The sequence below is a fragment of the Aquarana catesbeiana genome, linkage group LG09 (assembly GCF_042186555.1).
Source record: "Aquarana catesbeiana isolate 2022-GZ linkage group LG09, ASM4218655v1, whole genome shotgun sequence".
Lineage (NCBI taxonomy): Eukaryota > Metazoa > Chordata > Amphibia > Anura > Ranidae > Aquarana > Aquarana catesbeiana.
In genome coordinates, this window is record NC_133332.1 from 85,535,398 (window position 1) to 85,556,475 (window position 21,078).

Genomic DNA, 21,078 nt, shown 5'->3' on the forward strand with positions numbered 1-21,078 from the left:
ATATGTAATTGGTAATTGCTAAAAGATTTGTTGGCTGGTTATGGTAACTACTTCTGTGACCACTGGGGGAAGACGATCTCGCTGTGGATATCGTCAATTGTTCGGTGCCCCTGGTGGACGAGGAGGTTACTTTTCTCTTCGTTGTCCTCCCCCTTTTTTCATCTATGGGGAAGGCAGCGCTTGTGCCTTGTATCCCATACCCGCGGCTTATGACGTGGTTGATGATGCTCGCGCATGCGCAGTCACAAGGGGCACCCGCAGCGGAAGTGATGTCAGTGTTTTAGCCAACAGGTACGCTGCAACGGTGGAGCACACATTGGGGATACTGGCTTGCTCGCATTTAAAGTTAGAGTACTTTATATTCCATTTATGTGATTTAGAATCTTATGAACTTTGCTCTATCTACATATATCTCTATTTACTATGTGGGCATTTCCGCCGTCTTGATTGTGATTGCAGCTATGCTCATTTCTATGTTTGATTTTCACTTATTATGTGGCCATTCCACCTCTCCTTTAAGTGTCCATATTACAGTTGCTTTGATTTACAATTATTGGTAATGGCTTTACAATGGACCATACATTATCTGTACCATTCAAGTGATACATATGGTTGTATTCGATTTTAACTTAATTAGTATATAATATCCTTCCTCTGTAGATCAATTTTGATCCGACGAGTTCCTTCCATCACACAGTCCAATCCATAGGAAATATCTCTCTGTATTACCTTATGTATTTGCCGTTGCCTTAAGTTAGCTATGACTATGCCACGAATCTGGTAAGCACTTGTATACATTTTTGTAATTGAATTATATTATGTGATTAAATATTGTTTATATTGTTATTTTGTATTGGATACTAATGGTATTTTTTGCAATTTATATAATGCAATAGATGCATGCTGAGTCGCTCTGAAGAAGCAGTTTGTGAAACGTGTCGGCCTCTCTGCATTTCAAGCATTTTTGTTATATTGTGTGCATTAAGTGTTTTTCTTGGTCATATTTCTATCTGACCCATAAAATTATTATACTGTTATTTTAATGATACCTGTTTGTAATAAATCTTTAAATATTTTAACACTATTTGTGTTCATGCTTGCCTCAGTCTGACAGTCAAAACAATTTTCACTAAAATGCCATTATTTTCTGAGAGAGATCTTCTCCCTCATACTTTCTTTTTTATACTTTATCAAGGGATGTGAATTGTTGATCTGTCCCTAGAAACCATCCAACATTTTCAATATATTCTGTTGGGGTGTAGGGTGCTCTTTGGGCAAGTGAACCCTCGTATAATATTCTGCCTAGAGTGTCCGTCAAACTCAGCAGGCCTGGAGACCACTCTAATAGGAAATTATGACACGCACTCAAAACATGCGGTTCTCAGAGTGATCTGACGATTTATTATCGGACTTCCACTTATATAAGCAAAATGACATCACAACGAAGGTCCAACCCTTCTTACATTAATATATGGTAAAGATACAGACATACAGGATGTTCTAAAACAAGCAAAGATAGAACATTACTGAGTACATGCAGAAAACAATATAACGCCCTAATAACTCATATAGAAACTAAAAACAGGAAAAGGCTAGCACATCCTTTCGGGGAAATCAAATGTTTTACAAGAACATGAGACTTAACTTCTTATAAACGTCACGTATACATATTTATTCTAAAATGGATACACATAATACAGGGGTGTATAGCTAAAATGGTGGACAGCAAGCTAAACTATCCCTTCAACCCCCTCTTAGATCATATTTGTATGATCTCACTTCCTTGTCATGGTGGTATACTCAGCCTGCTTCTGATAATACATACTGAGATAAGTTTTATTGGGAAATGAGGGATCTGAAATGCAAGTGACTCTATTAATAAGGCACATAATAAGCCTATACACAAGATAAATGAAAAGGAAAAAAAGCACAATCATTATTAAAATTATGGCAATATCCCTTATCCAAGAAATTATCCCTCCAAATCCAAACTCAACATTTCCAAAAGGACTTCAGGTCTGGGCTATATTGCAAGCCTCTTGTTGCAGCTTGGCCACCTCTTTCCTATGCTGAGCTATCAAATCATAATACTCTGGTACCTCTATACTAGTATTGTGTTCCCAAGTACAACATTCATAATCCTCAGTCATTTCACACAATCCTGTAAGGAATGAACTCATGCTTTCAATGGCTAAATCATGCAATTCTAGTTGTTTTCTAATAGCCCTAGTTTCAACATTAAGTTTAGAAATGTCATCAGAGTTCTTTTCCATCATCTCATCAATAATTCCTGAGTAGTTATTTAACCTTTTCATCTAATCTATTCCCCATCCTGTCCAGGAAGGAAACCATGCCCAGGCCATATCCTTTTAAAGGAATAACTCTCTCTTATTACAATGTTTTAATGGATACCTTGGGTGTAAGCTAGCTTCAAGTAAATTACTCCCATCACTATCATCTACCACCCCCATTATGGGCACCAGCGAGGCCAGGTAACACCAGCCTGTGACTACACAGACTACACCTGTGACCTTGTAACACTAATGAGTCACATGACACCAGGGAGGGAGCTAATTGGGCCCAATTTGTGTATTCACTTTTGTTGCCAGCGGTTTAGACATTAATTGATGTGTGTTGAGTTATTTTGAGGAGACAGCAAATGTATATATGCTGTGCACTCACTACTTTACATTGTAGCAAAGTGTCATTTCTTCAGTGTTGTCACATGAAAAGATATAATAAAATATTTACAAACATTTGAGGGGTGTACTCACTTTTGTGAGATACTGTATATTCACCTAAAGGTATCAATTTAAGGTGCGGGTACACCCAGCCACATCCAAGGTGGTGGTTCACAGTGTAAAGAGCATTTGCAGCACTGGTAACTTGAGATCAGTACTTGGATAGTGGTGGTGCACTGAGTTGATATTGCTACAGCACTGGGTTTTTGGAAGCAATTCCCATCTGGTGAAGGAAGACTGTATAAAATTGATGAACTGACATATAATTTCTCATAGGATGTTGTTTTTTTTATGTACCATTCATGATTTATGATTCAAGTATATCACACCATGATATTGTAGTTTGTTATATGTGGGATGAAGAAAGCATAAAACGGATTTATTGCATAAATTGGTTTATTTCAGCAGCACAATACACAATTTGTTTTATAAAATCCTTAATCATGTATGTGGTCATCATTTGGTAAAATTGAAGCAAACATAATCGCATATAGTGTAAAACCTTTTAGATTTATTAAAAATATCTGTATAAAATTGTACTGTTATTAGTGCTCATTAGCACTGATAGAGACAGTGATGTTATCTGCACACCTCTTCACCTCCACCAGCTAATCAGAGGAAGCCTTTTATTCATTAATAAAATACAAGCTGATGATACATACAGTTTATACAGCACTGACAGTGAGTGCATATATTAGTGAAAAAAATCATTTGTTTGGATCAGCTTGGTTTGAACGAACAAATTAACGCTAAAAGAAATCTGGAGTTAGGCATTAAGATCAGTCTCTAATATTCTAATTAGAAAATAAGAGAAAGCTAAACACAGCTTATCCCACAAGCACAAATACCTGTTACATAACAGAAAGAAATTATAACTGAAAGCAATATCAACCCCTTCTGTAATACGCCTAATTGATATGCAGATACAGTCGTTTTGCAAGTTAAAAAAGATTGTTCACAAAGCTCAGCATTATAATCCATTTTTTTTTGGCAAGCAGTAGGAAAACATATAGAAATACATTTTGGGGAGTAGGTTCACTTATTTTTTTTGTATACTTAAAACTCCTAATAAAGCAGTTTTTTACACTGTCTAATTTATTTTAATACATTTTTAACAGTTGGAAGGGAGCGTGCAAAATCATATATTCTTTTACATTTTTTTGCCTTTGCCATGTAAGTATGAAAATGTTTATATCATTTTACTAATGACAGAAAGCTCTTTTTGTATTGTAAAAACATTCTTCAGTTTGATATCTTAAAGAAAAAGAAAAAATAGTTATTATTTGGATAAATTAATGTAGCACTGATATAGGACTAAAAAGCCAAAACTGATCCAATGATGATGAAGTATGTTTTCCTTTGTCTTTTCCCACCGCTTGCCAAAAAAACAAAACAAAAATTTATTATAATGCTGAACTTTGTGAATTTTTTTTATATATATAAAGCAACGGTATCTGCATATCAATGATATTAATATCTGTATGAAAATTATATTAATATCTGCATCTCACCAAAGGTTTTCTAGTGAAAAGTCACCTAAAGTATTATCAACATGCTATCTTCTTTCTGTAAATGTACAGATATTAGTTATTTCTATATTATGTTATAATAGCCATTGGTCGTATGAATCCCAAACCTTTTAATCAGTTATCTATTAACTTAGGTCAATATTAGGATATCTATCTGGTTAGAGTGCCCTGACCAATTTTTTACAAGCAGTAAATTGAGTAATTATTGAGTAATCTTGCCAATTTAAGGTAGAATTAACAGATAAAAAAGATAACTGAAAGCAACATCAACCCCTTATTTAATACTCCTAATTGATATGCAGATATTGTCGTTTTATAAGTTAAAAAAAGATTTATAATACGTTTTTGTTTTGTTTTTGGCAAGCAGTGGGAAAACACATAGGAATACATTTTAGGGAGTAGGTGCATTTATTTTTCTGTATACTTAAAACCCTTAATAGAGGAGTCTTCTACACTGTGTCTAATGTATTTTTTATTACATTTTTAAAAGTTGGAAGGGAGTGTGCAAAATCATGTATTCTTTTGAATTTTTTTGTAAATGCCATGCCTTTGCCATGTAAATATAAAAATGTTTATATAATTTGACTAATGACAGGAAGCCCTTTTTGTCATATAAAAACGTTCTTCAATCAGTTAGATATCTTAAAGAATTTTTTTTAATTATTTGGATAAATTGATGTAGCACTGATGTAGGACTAAAAAGCCAAAACGTATGCACTGATGATAAAGTAGGTATTCCTATGTGTTTTCGCACTGCTTGCCAAAGAAACAAAAAACAAAAATGTATTATAATGCTGAATTTTGTGAAAAATCTTTTTTACCTTATAAAACAACGGTATCTGCATATCAATGATATTAATATCTGTATGAAAATTATATTAATATCTGCATCTCACCAATGATTTTCTAGTGAAAAGTCAACTAAAGTATTATAATCTTGCTATCTTCTTTCTGTAAATGTACATATAATAATTATTTCTATATTATGTTATAATAGCCATTGGCCATATGAATTCCAAACCTTTTAATCTTTTGTTTCTGTTAATTTACCTTAAATTGCAAAGATCTATCAGATTTTCTGCTGATTTTTGTCTTCAGATTTACCAAAATCATGTAGTGCAAGGGCCTGCCTGATTGCATACAAATTGAAACTCCTAAGGTTTGACCTCATATTATATGGTTTTGGTAAATCTAAAGAGAAGAATCAGCAGAAAATTTTAATTTTTTTTTAAATAACAAACATATCATACTTACCTCCACTGTGCAGCTCGTTTTGCACAGAGTGGCCCCGACCCTCATCTTCTGGGGTCCCTTGGCAGCTCTCTCGGCTCTTCCCCACATCAGATAACCCCCCGGGAGAAGTGCTGTTCCAGGGGGTTACCTTGCGGGCGCGCTCCCAAGTCCAGCATTCGGCGTCCATAGACGCCGAATGCAGAACTCTGCCCTGCCCCCCCGGCGGCCGCATCATTGGATTTGATTGAAAGCAGTGGGAGCCAATGGCTGTGCTGCTATCAATCTATCCAATCAACAGCCGAGAACCCCCTAGCAGAGAGAAGGTGCATCCCCGTGGGACTAGTTTGAGGGTTCAGGTAAGTAAAACGTGGGGGGCTGGGGGCCAGTCAATGACAGGTGTTTTTTCACCTTAACCCCTTCCCGCCGACCGTACGCACATATGCGTACTCGGCTTTCCGGGGTTATACCGGGATGATGCCCGCAGCTGCAGGCATCATCCCGGTACCGTTGTTTACAGCGGGCGATTGGCTACCCGTGTATAACAACCGATGCGGCTAAAAGCCGCTCGGCTGTTATACCGGAGGAGCGGGAGGGGACATCCCCCCCTCCCGCCGCCTCCCGCCGCTGTTACCGGGCCTCCCGTGCGATCGGGAGGCCCGGTGTCCGTTCGGCTGCCTTCGGCGGCTGGGGGTGGACTGGAATGAAGCTGCGAGCGGCTTCGTTCCAGCCTTCATGTTGTAAACGCGGAAGCGACGTCATGACGTCACTTCCCGTTTACTCGGCTGCCAATGGCGCCGAATTTAAAAAAGTACACAGTATTCAGAATCGCCGTTTTCGGCGATCTGAATACTTTGAAGTGTAAAGGAGGGATGGGGGGTCTTTTAGACCCCCCATCCCTCCATAAAGAGTACCTGTCACCACCTATTACTGTCACAAGGGATGTTTACATTCCTTGTGACAGCAATAAAAGTAAAAAAAAAAAAAAAAAAAAAAAAAATTTAAACACAATTTATAAAGTACAAAAATAAATAAAATAAATAAAAAAAAAAAAAAAAATTTTTAAAGTGCCCCTGTCCCCGCGAGCTCGCGCAGCGAAGAAAACGCATACGGAAGTCGCGCCCGCATATGTAAACGGTGTTCAAACCACACATGTGAGGTATCGCCGCGATCGTCAGAGCGAGAGCAATAATTCTAGCCCTAGACCTCCTCTGTAGCTCAAACCTGGTAACCGTAAAAAATTTTTAAAGCGTCGCCTATGGAAATTCAAAGGTACCGTAGTTCGTCGCCATTCCACGAGTGCGTGCAATTATAAAGGGTGACATGTTTGGTATCTATTTACTCGGCGTAACATCATCTTTCACATTATACAAAAAAATTGGGGTAACTTTACTGTTTGGATTTTTTAAAATTCATGAAAGTGTCACTTTTCCAAAAATTTGCGTTTAAAACACCGCTGCACAAATGCCGTGTGATAAAAAATATTACAACAATCGCCATTTTATTCTCTAGATTCTCTGCTAAAAAAATATATATACTGTTTGGGGGTTCTAAGTAATTTTCTAGCAAAAAATACGGATTTTAACTTGTAAACACCAAATTTCAAAAATAGGCTTAGTCATGATGCATAGGATGCATTAAGGTGAAAAAACACAAACCTTTACAACCCCTTTAATGTTTGCAGGTACCTTTAAAAACTGTGTTATTTGAAAATGTAATTTAGTTATATAAATACTAACAATAATTAACAATAAATTTATGTTTATAAAATATTGGTCAGGGCACTCTAGATATCTAGACAGATATCCTAATATTGATCTATTAACCACTTCAGCCCCGGAAGATTTTACCCACTTTCCTGACTAGAGCACTTTTTGTGATTCAGCACTGCATTGATTTAACTGACAATTGTGCGGTCATGCAACGTTGTACCCAAACAAAATTGATGTCATTTTTTTCCCACAAATAGAGCTTTCTTTTGGTGGTATTTGATCACCTCTGTGGTTTTTATTTTTTGCACTATAAATAAAAAAAGAGCGACAATTTTGAAAAAAAAGCAATATTTTTTACATTTGTTATAATAAATATCCCCCAAAAATATATAAAAAAACTAATTTTTTCCTCAGTTTAGGCTGATATGTATTCTTCTACATATTTTTGGTAAAAAAAATAAATCTCAATAAGCATATATTTATTGCTTATATTGATTGGTTTGCGCAAAAGTTATTGCGTCTACAAAATAGGGGATAGTTTTATAGCATTTTTATTATAAATTTTTTTTATTGGTAATGGCAGCGATCTGCAATTATTATCGTGACTGCGACATTATGGCGGACACATTGGACACTTTTGACACTATTTGGGACCATTGTCATTTATACAGCCATAAATGCTTTAAAAATGCACCGATACTGTGTAAATGACACTGGCAGGGAAGGGGTTAACCACTAGGGGGCGATGAAGCGGTTAAGTGTGTCCTAGGGAGTGATTCTAACTGTGGGGGGAGGGGCTACCTAGGACATGACAGCGATCACTGCTCCCGATGACAGGGAGCAGTAGATCTCTGTCATGACACAAGACAGAACGGTGAAATGCCTTGTTTACATAGGCATCTCCCTGTTCTACCTCTCCACACCGCAATCACGGGCCGCCAGAGAACATCGGCTCCCGGGACCCGCAGTCATGCCCCTGCAGCGGCGCGCGCGCCTGAGAGGCAGCAAATTTAAAGGGACGTACCTGTACGCCCATGTGCCTGCCTGTGCCATTCTGCCGATGTACATCTGTGTGCGCCGGTCGGCAAGCGGTTAACTTAGGTCAACATTAGGATATCTGTCTGGTTAGAGTGCCCTGACCAATGTTTTATAAACGTAAGTTTATTGTTCATTATTGTTAGTATTTATATAACTAAATTAAATTTTCAAAAAACACAGTTTTTAAAGTAACTGAAAGCAATATTAACCCCTCCTTTATAACCCTAATTGATATGCAGATACCGTTGTTTTACAAGTTAAAAAATATTTTTCACAAAGCTCAGCTTTATAATACATTTTTGTTTTGTTTTTTGGCAAGCAGTGGGAAAACACGTAGGAATACATTTTGGGGAGTGTAAAACCTTTTAGATTTATTAAAAATATCTTTATAAAATTGTATTGTTATTAGTGCTCATTAGCACTGATAGAGACAGTGATGTTATCTGCCCACCTCTCCACCTCCACCAGCTAATCAGAGGATGCTTTTTATTCATTAATAAAATACAAATTGATGATATATACAGTTTATACAGCACTGACAGTGATAGCATATATTACTGAAAGAAATAGTTTGTTTGGATCTAATTAGAAAATAAGAGAAAGCTAAACACAGCTTATCCCACAAACACAAGTACCTGTTACATAACAGAAAGAAAATATAACTGAAAGCAATATCAACCCCTTCTGTAATACGCCTAATTGATATGCAGATAAAGTCGTTTTGCAAGTTAAAAAAGATTGTTCACAAAGCTCAGCATTATGCCGCGTACACACAACCGGACTTTACGGCATACTTAGTCCTGCGGACCAGAGTCCGTTGGACATTTAGATCGTGTGTGGGCTCCAGCTGACTTTTTTCCCCCAAAAGCTCGACGGACCTAGAGATGAAACATGTTTCAAATCTTTTCGACGGACTCGAGTCCGGTCGAAAAGTCTGCTCATCTGTATGCTAGTCCGACGGACAAAAACCGACGCTAGGACAGCTATTGGCTACTGGCTATGAACTTCCTTGTTTTAGTCCCGTCATTCGTCATCACATACGAATCCATCAGACTTTGGTTGATCGTGTGTAGGCAAGTCCGTTCATTCGGAAAGTCCGTCGTAAAGTGCGTCAAAGTCCGCTGGACAAAGTTACCCGTAAAGTCCGCTCGTGTGTACGCAGCATTATAATACATTTTTTTTTGGCAAGCAGTGGGAAAACATATAGGAATACATTTTGGGGAGTAGGTTCACTTATTTTTTTGTATACTTAAAACTCTTAATAAAGCAGTTTTTTACACTGTCTAATTTATTTTTTAATACATTTTTAACAGTTGGAAGGGAGCGTGCAAAATCATGTATTCTTTCACATTTTTTTGCCTTTGCCATGTAAATATAAACATTTTTATATCATTTTACTAATGACAGAAAGTTCTTTTTGTCTTGTAAAAACATTCTTCAATCAGTTTGATATCTTAAAGAAAAAGAAAAAATAGTTATTATTTGGATAAATTAATGTAGCACTGATATAGGCCTAAAAAGCCAAAACTGATCCAATGATGATGAAGTATGTTTTCCTTTGTCTTTTCCCACCGCTTGCCAAAAAAACAAATCAAAATTTATTATAATGCTGAACTTTGTGAAAAATCTTTTTTTTATATATAAAGCGAAGCGACAGTGTCTGCATATCAATGATATTAATATCTGTATGAACATTATATTAATATCTGCATCTCACCAAAGGTTTTCTAGTGAAAAGTCACCTAAAGTATTATCAACCTGCTATCTTCTTTCTGTAAATGTACAGATATTAATTATTTCTATATTATGTTATAATAGCCATTGGTCATATGAATCCCAAACCTTTTAATCAGTTATCTATTAACTTAGGTCAATATTAGGATATCTGTCTGGTTAGACTGCCCTGACCAATTTTTTACAAGCATAAGTTTATTGTTAATTATTGTTAGTATTTATATAACTAAATTAGATTTTCAAATTACACAGTTTTTAAAAGGTACCTGCAAACATTAAATGATTATTGCGTAATCTTGCCAATTTAAAGTAGAATTAGCAGAAAAAAAAGATAACTGAAAGCAACATCAACCCCTTCTTAAATACTCCTAATTGATATGCAGATCTTGTCGTTTTATAAGTTAGAAAAGATTTTTCACAAAGCTCAGCTTTATAATAAGTATTTGTTTTGTTTTTTTGGCAAGCAGTGGGAAAACACGTAGGAATACATTTTGGGGAGTAGGTGCATTTATTTTTTTGTAAACTTAAAACTGTTAATAGAGCAGTTTTAACATGTGTCTAATTTAGTTTTTAATACATTTTTAAAAGTTGGAAGGGAGCTGGCAAAATCATATTTTTTTACATTTTTTTAAAAATTCCCATTTGCCATGAAAATATAAAAATGTTTATATAATTTGACTAATGACAGAAAGCTCTTTTTGTCCTGTAAAAACATTCTTGAATCAGTTTGATATCTTAAAGAAAAAGAAACATTTTTTATTATTTGGATAAATTTATATAGCACTGATATAGGATTAAAAAGCCAAAACTGATCCAATGATGATGAAGTATGTTTTCCTACGTCTTTTCCCCTTGCTTGCCAAAAAAACAAAACAAAAACTTATTATAATGCTGAACTTTGTGAAAAACTTTTTTTTATATATACAGCAACAGTATCTGCATATAAATGATATTAATATCTGTATGAAAATTATATCAATATCTGCATCTCACCAAAGGTTTTCTGGTGAAAAGTCACCTAAAGTATTATTAACCTGCTATCTTCTTTCTGTAAATGTACAGATAATAATTATTTCTATATTATGTTATAATAGCCATTGGTCATATGAAAATACAAAAATATGAAAATGACATATTTATTACCTGTTGATTCAGCCAATAGATCTTTGATTTTTCACTTCCTTTAGGGTTCCTCTCTAGGGATGAGCTTCGAATTCGAGTCGAACTCATGTTCGACTCGAACATTGCCTGTTCGCAAGTTCGCTGAACAGCGAACAATTTGGGGTGTTCGCGGCAAATTCGAATGCCACGGAACACCCTTTAAAAGTCTATGGGAGAAATCAAAAGTGCTAATTTTAAAGGCTTATATGCAAATTATTGTCATACAAAAGTGTTTGGGGACCTGGGTCCTGCCCCAGGGGACATGGATCAATGCAAAAAAAAGTGTTTTAAAAACGGCCGTTTTCTCAGGAGCAGTGATTTTAATAATGCTTAAAGTCAAACAATAAAAGTGTAATATCCCTTTAAATTTCAAAGCTGGGGGGTGTCTATAGTATGCCTGTAAAGGGGCGCATGTTTCCCGTGTTTAGAACAGTCTGACAGCAAAATGACATTTGGAAGGAAAAAGGCCATTTAAAACTACTCGCGGCTATTGCATGTCCGACAATACACATAAAAGTTCATTGATAAAAACGGCAAGGGAATTCCCCACAGGGCAACCCCAAACCAAAATTTAAAAAAAAGACGTGGGGGTCCCCCTAAATTCCATACCAGGCCCTTCAGTTCTGGTATGGATATTAAGGGAAACCCCGCGCCAAAAAAAAAAACGGCGTGGGGTCCCCCCAAAAATCCATACCAGACCCTTATCCGAGCACACAACCTGGCAGGACGCAGCAAAAGAGGGGAGACGAGAGAGCGCCCCCCCTCCTGAACCGTACCAGGCCACATGCCCTCAACATTGGGACGGTGCTTTGGGGTAGCCCCCAAAACACCTTGTCCCCATGTTGATGAGGACAAGGGCCTCATCCCCAGAACCCTGGCCGGTGGTTGTGGGGGTCTGCGGGCAGGGGGCTTATCGGAATCTAGAAGCCCCCTTTAACAAGGGGACCCCAGATCCCGCCCCCCCCTGTGTGAAATGGTAAGGGGGTACTTACCTGTCAAAAATGTTAAAAATGACAAGAGACAGTTTTTGACAATTCCTTTATTTAAATGCTTCTTCTTTCTTCCTTCATCTTCTTCTTCATCTGGTTCTTCTGGCTCTTCTGGTTCTTCCTCCGGCGTTCTCGTCCAGCATCTCCTCCGCGGCGTCTTCTATCTTCTTCTCCCTGGCCGCTCCGCACCCATGGCATGGGGGGAGGCTCCCGCTCTTCTCTTCATCTTCTTCATCTTCTTCTTCATCTCTTCTTCATTTTCTTCTACGGGCCGCTCCGCATCCATGCTGGCATGGAGGGAGGCTCCCGCTGTGTGACGGCGTCTCCTCATCTGACGGTTCTTAAATAACGGGGGTGGGGCCACCCGGTGACCCCGCCCCCCTCTGACGCACGGTGACTTGACGGGACTTCCCTGTGACGTCACGGGGAATGCCACAGGGAAGTCCCGTCATGTCCCGTGCGTCCGAGGGGGACGGGGTCACCGGGTGGCCCCGCCCCCCATTATTTAAGAACCATCAGACGAGGAGACACCGTCACACAGCGGGAGCCTCCCACCATGCCAGCATGGATGCGGAACGGCGGCCCAGAGAAGAAAATGAAGAAGAGAAGAAAAGAAGAAGATGAAGAGAAGAGCGGGAGCCTCCCCCCATGCCATGGGTGCGGAGCGGCCCAAGGAGAAGAAGATAGAAGACGCCACGGAGGAGATGCTGGACGAGAACGCCGGAGGAAGAACCAGAAGAGCCAGAAGAACCAGAAGAAGAAGAAAGATAGAAGAAAGAAGAAGCATTTAAATAAAGGAATTGTCAAAAACTGTCTCTTGTCATTTTTAACATTTTTGACAGTTTTTTAGTGAAATGGTAGGGGTACAAGTACCCCCTTACCATTTCACACGGGGGGGGGCTGGGATCTGGAGGTCCCCTTGTTAAAGGGGGCTTCCAGATTCCGATAAGCCCCCCGGCCGCAGACCCCCACAACCACCGGCCAGGGTTGTGGGGATGAGGCCCTTGTCCTCATCAACATGGGGACAAGGTGTTTTGGGGAGCTACCCCAAAGCACCATCCCAATGTTGAGGGCATGTGGCCTGGTACGGTTCAGGAGGGGGGGGCGCACTCTCGTCCCCCCCTCTTTTCCTGCGGCCTGCCAGGTTGTGTGCTCGGATAAGGGTCTGGTATGGATTTTTGGGGGGACCCCACGCCGTTTTTTTGGTTTTTTTTTTGGCGGGGGTTCCCCTTAATATCCACACCAGACCTGAAGGGCCTGGTATGGAATTTAGGGGGACTCCCAAGTCATTTTTTTTTTAATTTTGGTTCGGGGTTCCCCTGTAGGGAATTCCCATGCCGTTTTTATCAATGAACTTCTATGTGTATTGTTGGACCGGCAATGCAATAGCCGCGAGTAGTTTTAAATGGCTTTTTTCCTTTCAAATGTCATTTTGCTGTCAGACTGTTCTAAACACGGGAAACATGCGCCCCTTTACAGGCATACTATAGACACCCCCCAGCTACGAAATTTAAAGGGATATTACACTTTTATTGTTTGACTTTAAGCATTATTAAAATCACTGCTCCTGAAAAAACGGCCGTTTTTAAAACTTTTTTTTGCATTGATCCATTTCCCCTGGGGCAGGACCCAGTTCCCCAAACACTTTTTATGACAATAACTTGCATATAAGCCTTTAAAATTAGCAATTTTGATTATTCATGTTCGTGTCCCATAGACTTTAACGGTGTTCGCGTGTTCGAACGAACTTTTTCCTGTTCGTATGTTCTGGTGCGAACCGAACAGGGGGGTGTTCGGTTCATCCCTGTTCCTCTCACAGAGATGCCAGGAAGGCAGTAAAAACAGGCAGTTGATCCATGTTTTTCCCACTCCACCGCTCGTCTTCTATTACGCTTGAACGTGGAAAGATCTGTTACATTTTGCTGGTCCAGGTGGACAGACTTATAGCAGTACCACTACACCTAGACTGCGGGACAACTAGTGGTGCTACTGATTTCATTGTCTGGTGTGAATTTATCAACAAGGTCATTGTTATACTAAAACTATTCCTACTCCATGTAAGTGCATTTTATATGTGGGGATGAGAGGCCCCACACACCACTGGCTCAACAGACTGAGGTTGTTCACATTCATTTTCACCTTTTGAGCTACAAAGTCCACAGAGTACTTGCAAATAATACAATGATCACAATCCCATTTAAAATACTTACTAATTTTCTGTCATAGCAAACAACTTCAGCACACTGTATATACCCAATCTATCTTGTGCACCTAGGTAGCTTCCATGCATGCAATACTTTATACTATCCTCTAGACCTGTACTTCCATACTACTGTCAGCAATCAAAATCTTTTCTTGATATACAGCTTCTTCTTATTGACTTAAATGTAGGGCAATTGGGTTGGTTTAATGCGCTCCTTTAACTGTTTGCCGACCAGCCACTATCGTTACCGGGTCTGTTACCCATCACCTGATTGGCTGAAACGACAGGCGCTGTGATTGGATGCCTGGCGGGAGGAGAGAACGAGAGGAGAGGACGGGAAGAGACGCATGGAGGACACCGCTCACCGTCGTCACCCGCTGCCGCACTGAGGATAGGGTAGGTGCCGGACAGCAAGCGGGTGGGGGGTCACAGTGGTAGCATTCGATGGGCAGAGTGGCAGCATTTGATGGGCATAGCGGCAGTATTCGATGGCACAGTGGCAGCATTTGATGGGTCCAGTGGCAGAATTTGATGGACACAGTGGCAGAATTTGATGGCACAGTGGCAGCATTCGATGGCACAGTGGCAGCATTTGATGGGCACAGTGGCAGCATTTGATGGGCACAGTGGCAGCGTTTGATGACACAGTGGCAGTATTTGATGTGCACAGTGGCTGCATTTGATGGCACAGTGGCATTTGATGGCACAGTGGGATTTGGTGGCACAGTGACAGTATTCGATGGCACAGTGGCAGAATTTGATGGGCACAGTGGCAGCATTTGAAGGCACAGTGGTAGCATTTGACAGGCACAGTGGCAGCATTCGATGGCACAGTGGCAGCATTTGATGGGCACAGTGGCTGAGTTTGATGGGCACAGTGGCAGCATTTGATGGGCACGGTGGCAGCATTCGATGGCACAGTGGTGTTTGATGGGCACAGTGGCTGCAATTGATGGCACAGTGGCTGCAATTGATGTTTTTTTTTTCAGTATTTTTCAGTTTGTTTGCGCCCCCCCAACATCCCAGAAATATATGGAAACAATGTTTCCTCCTTAAAGAGGTGGATGTGCCGGCTGGTCACTTGGGTCTCCCGGTGGAATGGGAGAGCCCAAGAAAGCCATGGAAGGCGGCGGTGGGGGGAAGTGACCCTCCTGTTGCTTGTAAAAGCAATCCAGCAGCTAGCTAGCCACCAAGATTTCTTTTACAAGACAGCTGACCACCGACTCTAAAAAATGGTACCTGGGTGATGTCTGTAGCTGCAGGCATCATCCCTGTATAACCATTTGAAGTCCAGCGACAAATGGGTACGTTGCTGGTCGGCAAATGGTTACTCTGGACCTTTGTTCTAGTGCAGGGATATGCAATTAGCGGACCTCCAGCTGTTGCAGAACTACAAGTCCCATGAGGCATAGCAAGACTCTGGCAGCCACAAGCATGACACCCAGAGGCAGAGGCAATGATGGGACTTGTAGTTTTGCAACAGCTGGAGATCCGCTAATTGCATATCCCTGTTCTAGTGGGAATTTGGTGGGAAAATGGTCATACTATTAGCTGATTTATGCATACAACCTTTTTTTCATCTGTTGTATTTTATATCAGTTATATTTTTTGTTGTGTTAGCAAACATTAATACCCTTACTATTACCTATTTGGTAAGGTTGTGTTACATTTTTTGCATTGTATATTTTTTTGTTTTATTTTTAGGTTTTACCTGCTAGCTAGTCACTGTATCCCGTGTCGGATGTTGCTGCCATCCAGCGGTCATCAATGGTACATCTTTTCAAAATTGTTGAATGTGGTTTGAAATTTCTGCTATTTTTCCATTTTTTATAAAGATTTTCCAAATACTTTTCTTACACATTACTCCTTTTCTACCATTTTACTTACCATGTGTCCCATTGCAGTTCTTTGCAACTTTTTAGCTCAAACCACCAAAGTTTCCTTGGTAAAGTAACTTTTTTCAAATGAGTATGAATAGAAGGACTAACTTGACCAGCTGAACTTTCTAGCAGACATAAACATACACCTTTTTTGCTGATTGTCAAACTGCTATTGTAACGGTTGGATTTCCTTTATCAAAAGAATTGTGAGACATCATTTTTTTATAATGTTAGAACAGCCAGTGGCCATTCGAATCCCCACATTTTTAATCAGTTATCTATTAACTTAGGTCAACATTAGTATACCTGTCCGGTTAGCGTGCCCTGACCAAGATTTTATAAGCATAAGTTTATCATTAATTTTTGTTAGCATTTATATAACTATATTAGATATTTGACTAACACAGTTTTAAAGGCACCTGCAAACATTAGATGAATATTGCCTGATCCTTCCATTTTTTTTTTTTCAAATATTTTTCTTGAAAATTTGCAATTTACAAGCCTCAAACAGAAGTAAAATCGGGTAGATTTACAAAGCTTGTATCTAACCCACTACCAATGTTTCCTTTTACTGCATTGATATTTTGTCTTTGTGCCTAATATAATGCAGTTTTAATCACATTAACATGTGTAATGTTATGTGTAATATGTAAATAGGTAACCATTACCAAATGATTAATTTATAGTGGAAGCATGTATGAGTAATTTGGATTTACCGGGTTACTATAATCAATTAATCTGTACAGAAGAACAAAGAAAGAAAACAGCTCAAATAAAATAAAGAAAAATACTTGATATTAAAGAGGAGTTACACCCAAAAATGGAACTTCTGCTTTAAGTGCTGGTGACCCCCTGACATGCCACATTTGGCATGTAATTTTTTTTTTTGGGGGGGGGGGCCGGTACCCTGTTTTTACAGGCACCCAGCACCCACTTCCTCCCCAGGCACCGCGGCACCTCTCTAACCTCTCTCCCCTCCCTCCCTGCAATCTTCTGGGACACATCACAGGTCCCAGAAGATTGCCCGGCCATTCACAGCACGCAGCACAGCTCACGCATGCACAGTGCGCACCCACAGTTAGAATGCCAGCGCCGCGGAGAGGAGAGGGAGAGGAGCTAGGCTTCAGGTGCCCCCATCGCTGGACTGTGGGACAGGTGAGTGTGTGATTATTAAAAGTCAGCAGCTACACTTTTTGTAGCTGTTGACTTGTAATTGGGTGGAACTCCGCTTTAATAATAATATAAAGTAATAATAACAGTTGTTCGTCTGCTCAGCTTGGGTGCCACCATAGCAAGCTGCTTGCTGTGGGGGCATTTGGGAGGAGGGAGGGGCCAGAAGTTCCGGCATGGGACCTGAGAAGAGGAGGATCTGGGCTGTTCTGTGCAAAACCATTACACAGAGCAGATAAGTATAGCATGTTTGTTCTTTTTAAACAAAAAAAAACAAGGCTTTAGTAACACTTTTAGCTTAGACTTAGTAGGGAAGTTTTAGACCTCTACAGACATATCACTGCTTCCAGACAGAGAACAAAATTCCATCTATGCAGCAAGCTGGCTCACGGCAACAGAACAGTGCTTTGTTGTTCCCTCTGGGGCCATTTACATCACACAGGTTGCCTTTCTATCCATCCTGCTGACCACCATCCAGCCGTGGCATCCACCTGGAACAGAAAAAAATCAATGTGCATAACTATTCACCCCCCTAAAATCAATACTTTGTAGAGCCACCTTTTGTGGCTATCACAGCTCCAAGTCACTTTGGATAAGTCTCTATGAGACTGCCATATCTTACCACTGGGATTTTTGCCCATTCCCCCTTGCAAAACTGCTCCAGCTCCTTCAAGTTCGATGGTTTGCGCTTGTGAATAGCAATCTTTAAGTCTGACCACAGATTCTCTATTGGATTGAGGTCTGGGCTTTGACTAGGCCATTCCAACGCATTTACATGTTTCCCCTTAAACCACTCAAGTGTTGCTTTAGCAGTGTGTTTGGGATCATTGACCTGCTGGAAGGTGAACCTCCATCCTAGCCTCAAATCACACACAGAGAGGTACAGGTTTTGCTCAAGAATATCCCTGTATTTAGCACCATCCATCTTTCCGTCAACTCTGACCAGTTTCCCAGTCCCGACTGCTGAAAAACATCCCCACATCACGATGCTGCCACCACCATGTTTCACTGTGGGGATGGTGTACTTTGGGTGATGTGATGTGTTGAGTTTGCACCAGACATAGCGTTTTCTTTGATGGCCAAAAAGTTCAATTTTAGTCTCATCAGACCAGAGCACCTGCCTCCATACATTTTGGGAGTCTCCCACATGCCTTTTCTCAAACTCAAAACGTGCCATTTTATTTTTTGATGAAAGTAATGGCCTTCTTCTAACCACTCTGCCATAAAGCCCAACTCTATGAAGCGGATGGCCTATTATCTTCCTATGTACAGATACTCCTGTCTCTGCTGTGGAACTCTGCAGTTCCTCCAGGGTTACCTTAGGTCTCTGTGCTGCCTCTCTGATTAATGCCCTCCTTGCCCGGTCCGTGAGTTTTGGTGTGTGGCTATATCTCGGCAGGTTTGCTGTTGTGCCATGTTCTTTCCATTTGGTTATAATAGATTTGATGGTTCTCCTAGGGATCATCAAAGATTTGGATATTTTTTTATAACCTAACCCTGACTTGTACTTTTAAACAACATTGTCCCTTACTTGTTTGAGAGTTCCTTGGTCTTCATGGCAGCGTTTGATTAGTGGTGCCTCTTGCTTAGGTGTTGCAGCCTCTGGGGCCTTTCAAAAAGGTGTGTATATAATGACAGATCATATGACACTTAGATTGCACACAGGTGGACATCATTTCTCTAATTATGTGACTTCTGAAGGTAATTGGTTGCACCAGAGCTTATAGGCTTCATAACAAAGGGGGTGAATACATACGCACATGCCAATTATCAGTTTCTTATTTCTGAAAAATAGCTTTATGTATATATTTTTCTAATTTTACTTCACAACCTTAGACTATTTTGTTCTCATCCCTCACATATAATTCAGATTAAAAAAACATAAAAAAAACTAAAGGCTGTAATGTAACGAAATAGGTAAAAGGGCAAGGGAGGTGAATACTTTTGCAAGGCACTGTATTTCTTAGAAAGATGGGGAGGGAAGAATATTCTATATGGTAGCAGATAACTTTGTGCATTCTATGTTGTTCTTAACTATTAGGCTACTTTCACACTGGGGCGTTGGGGAGCGTCGGCGGTAAAGCGGCGCTTTTGGCCGTTAGCAGGATGTTTTTAACCCCCGCTAACGGACGAAAAAGGGTTAAATGTGCCCACAAAGCGCCACTGCAGTGGTGCTTTGCCGGCACTTCGATGGCGCAGGGGCAGGGGGCGCTGTAGGAGCGGTGTATACACCGCTCCTACAGCACCTCAAAGATGCGGCTTGCAGGACTTTTTTTGGCATCCTGCCAGCTCACCGCTCCAGTGTGAAAGCACTCGGGCTTTCACACCGGAGTGAGAGAAGAGGCTCTTTACAGGCCCTATGCAGACGCTATATTTAATGCTATAGCCCTGTAAAATGCCTCAGTGTGAAAGCAGCCATAAGGACACGTTTGAGTTCAGTCTGAACCTGGAAGGAAGCTGTTAGTGCTGGGCCAATCAGTTGCAGGTGGGGGATTCCCTGCCCTGCAACTACAGTGGATATAAAAAGTCTACACACCCCTGTTAAAATGTCAGGTTTCTGTGATGAAAAAAAATGAGACAAAGATGAACCATTTCAGAACTTTTTCCACATTCAATGTGACCAATAAACTGTACAACTCATTTGAACAACAAACAAATCTTTTAGGTGGAGGGAAGTAAAAATAAAAACAATATGGTTGCATAAGTGTGCACACCCTTAAACTAATACAGTACTTTGAAGCACCTTTTGATTTTATTACAGCACTCAGTCTTTTGGGTAGGAGTCTATCAGCATGGCACATCTTGACTTTGCAAAACATTCCAAATCTGTCAGATTGCAAGGACATCTCCTGTGCACAGCCCTCTTCAGATCACCCCACAGATTTTCAATCGCAATCAGGTCTGGGCTCTGGCTGGACCATTCCAAAACTTTAATCTTCTTCTGGTAAAGCCATTCCTTTGTTGATTTGGATGTATGCTTTGTGTCGTTGTCACGCTAAAAAATGAAGTTCCTCTTCATGTTCAGCTTTCTAGCAGAAGCCTGAAGGTTTTGTGTCAATATCGACTGGTATTTGGAACTGTTCATAATTCCATCTACCTTGATTAAGGCCCCTGTTCCAGCTAAAAAAAACAGCCCCAAAGCATGATGCTGCAACCACCATGCTTCACTGTGGGTACGGTGTTCTTTTGGTAATGTTTTTCTTGGTAAGAAAAGGCTTCTGTCTTGCCACTCTACCCCATACCCCAGACATATGAAGAAAACAGGAGATTGTTGTCACCAGAGCCAATACTTGCCAGATATTCCTGCAGCTCCTTTAATGTTGCTGTAGGCCTCTTGGCAGCCTCCCTGACCAGTTTTCCTCTCGTCTTTTCATCAATTTTGGAGGGACTTCCAGTTCTTGGTAATGTCACTGTTGTGCCATATTTTCCCACTTGATGAATATCGTCACTGTGTTCCATGGTGTATCTAATTCCTTGGAAATTCTTTTGTACCCTTCTCCTGACTGATACCTTTTAACAATGAAATCCCTCTGATGCTTTGGAAGCTCTCTGCGGACCATGGCTTTTGCTGTAGGATGCAACTAAGAAAATGTCAGGAAAGACCTACTAGAACAGCTGAACTTTATTTGGGGTTAATCAGGGCACTTTAAATGATGGCAGGTGTGTACTGGCTCCCATTTAACATAAGTTT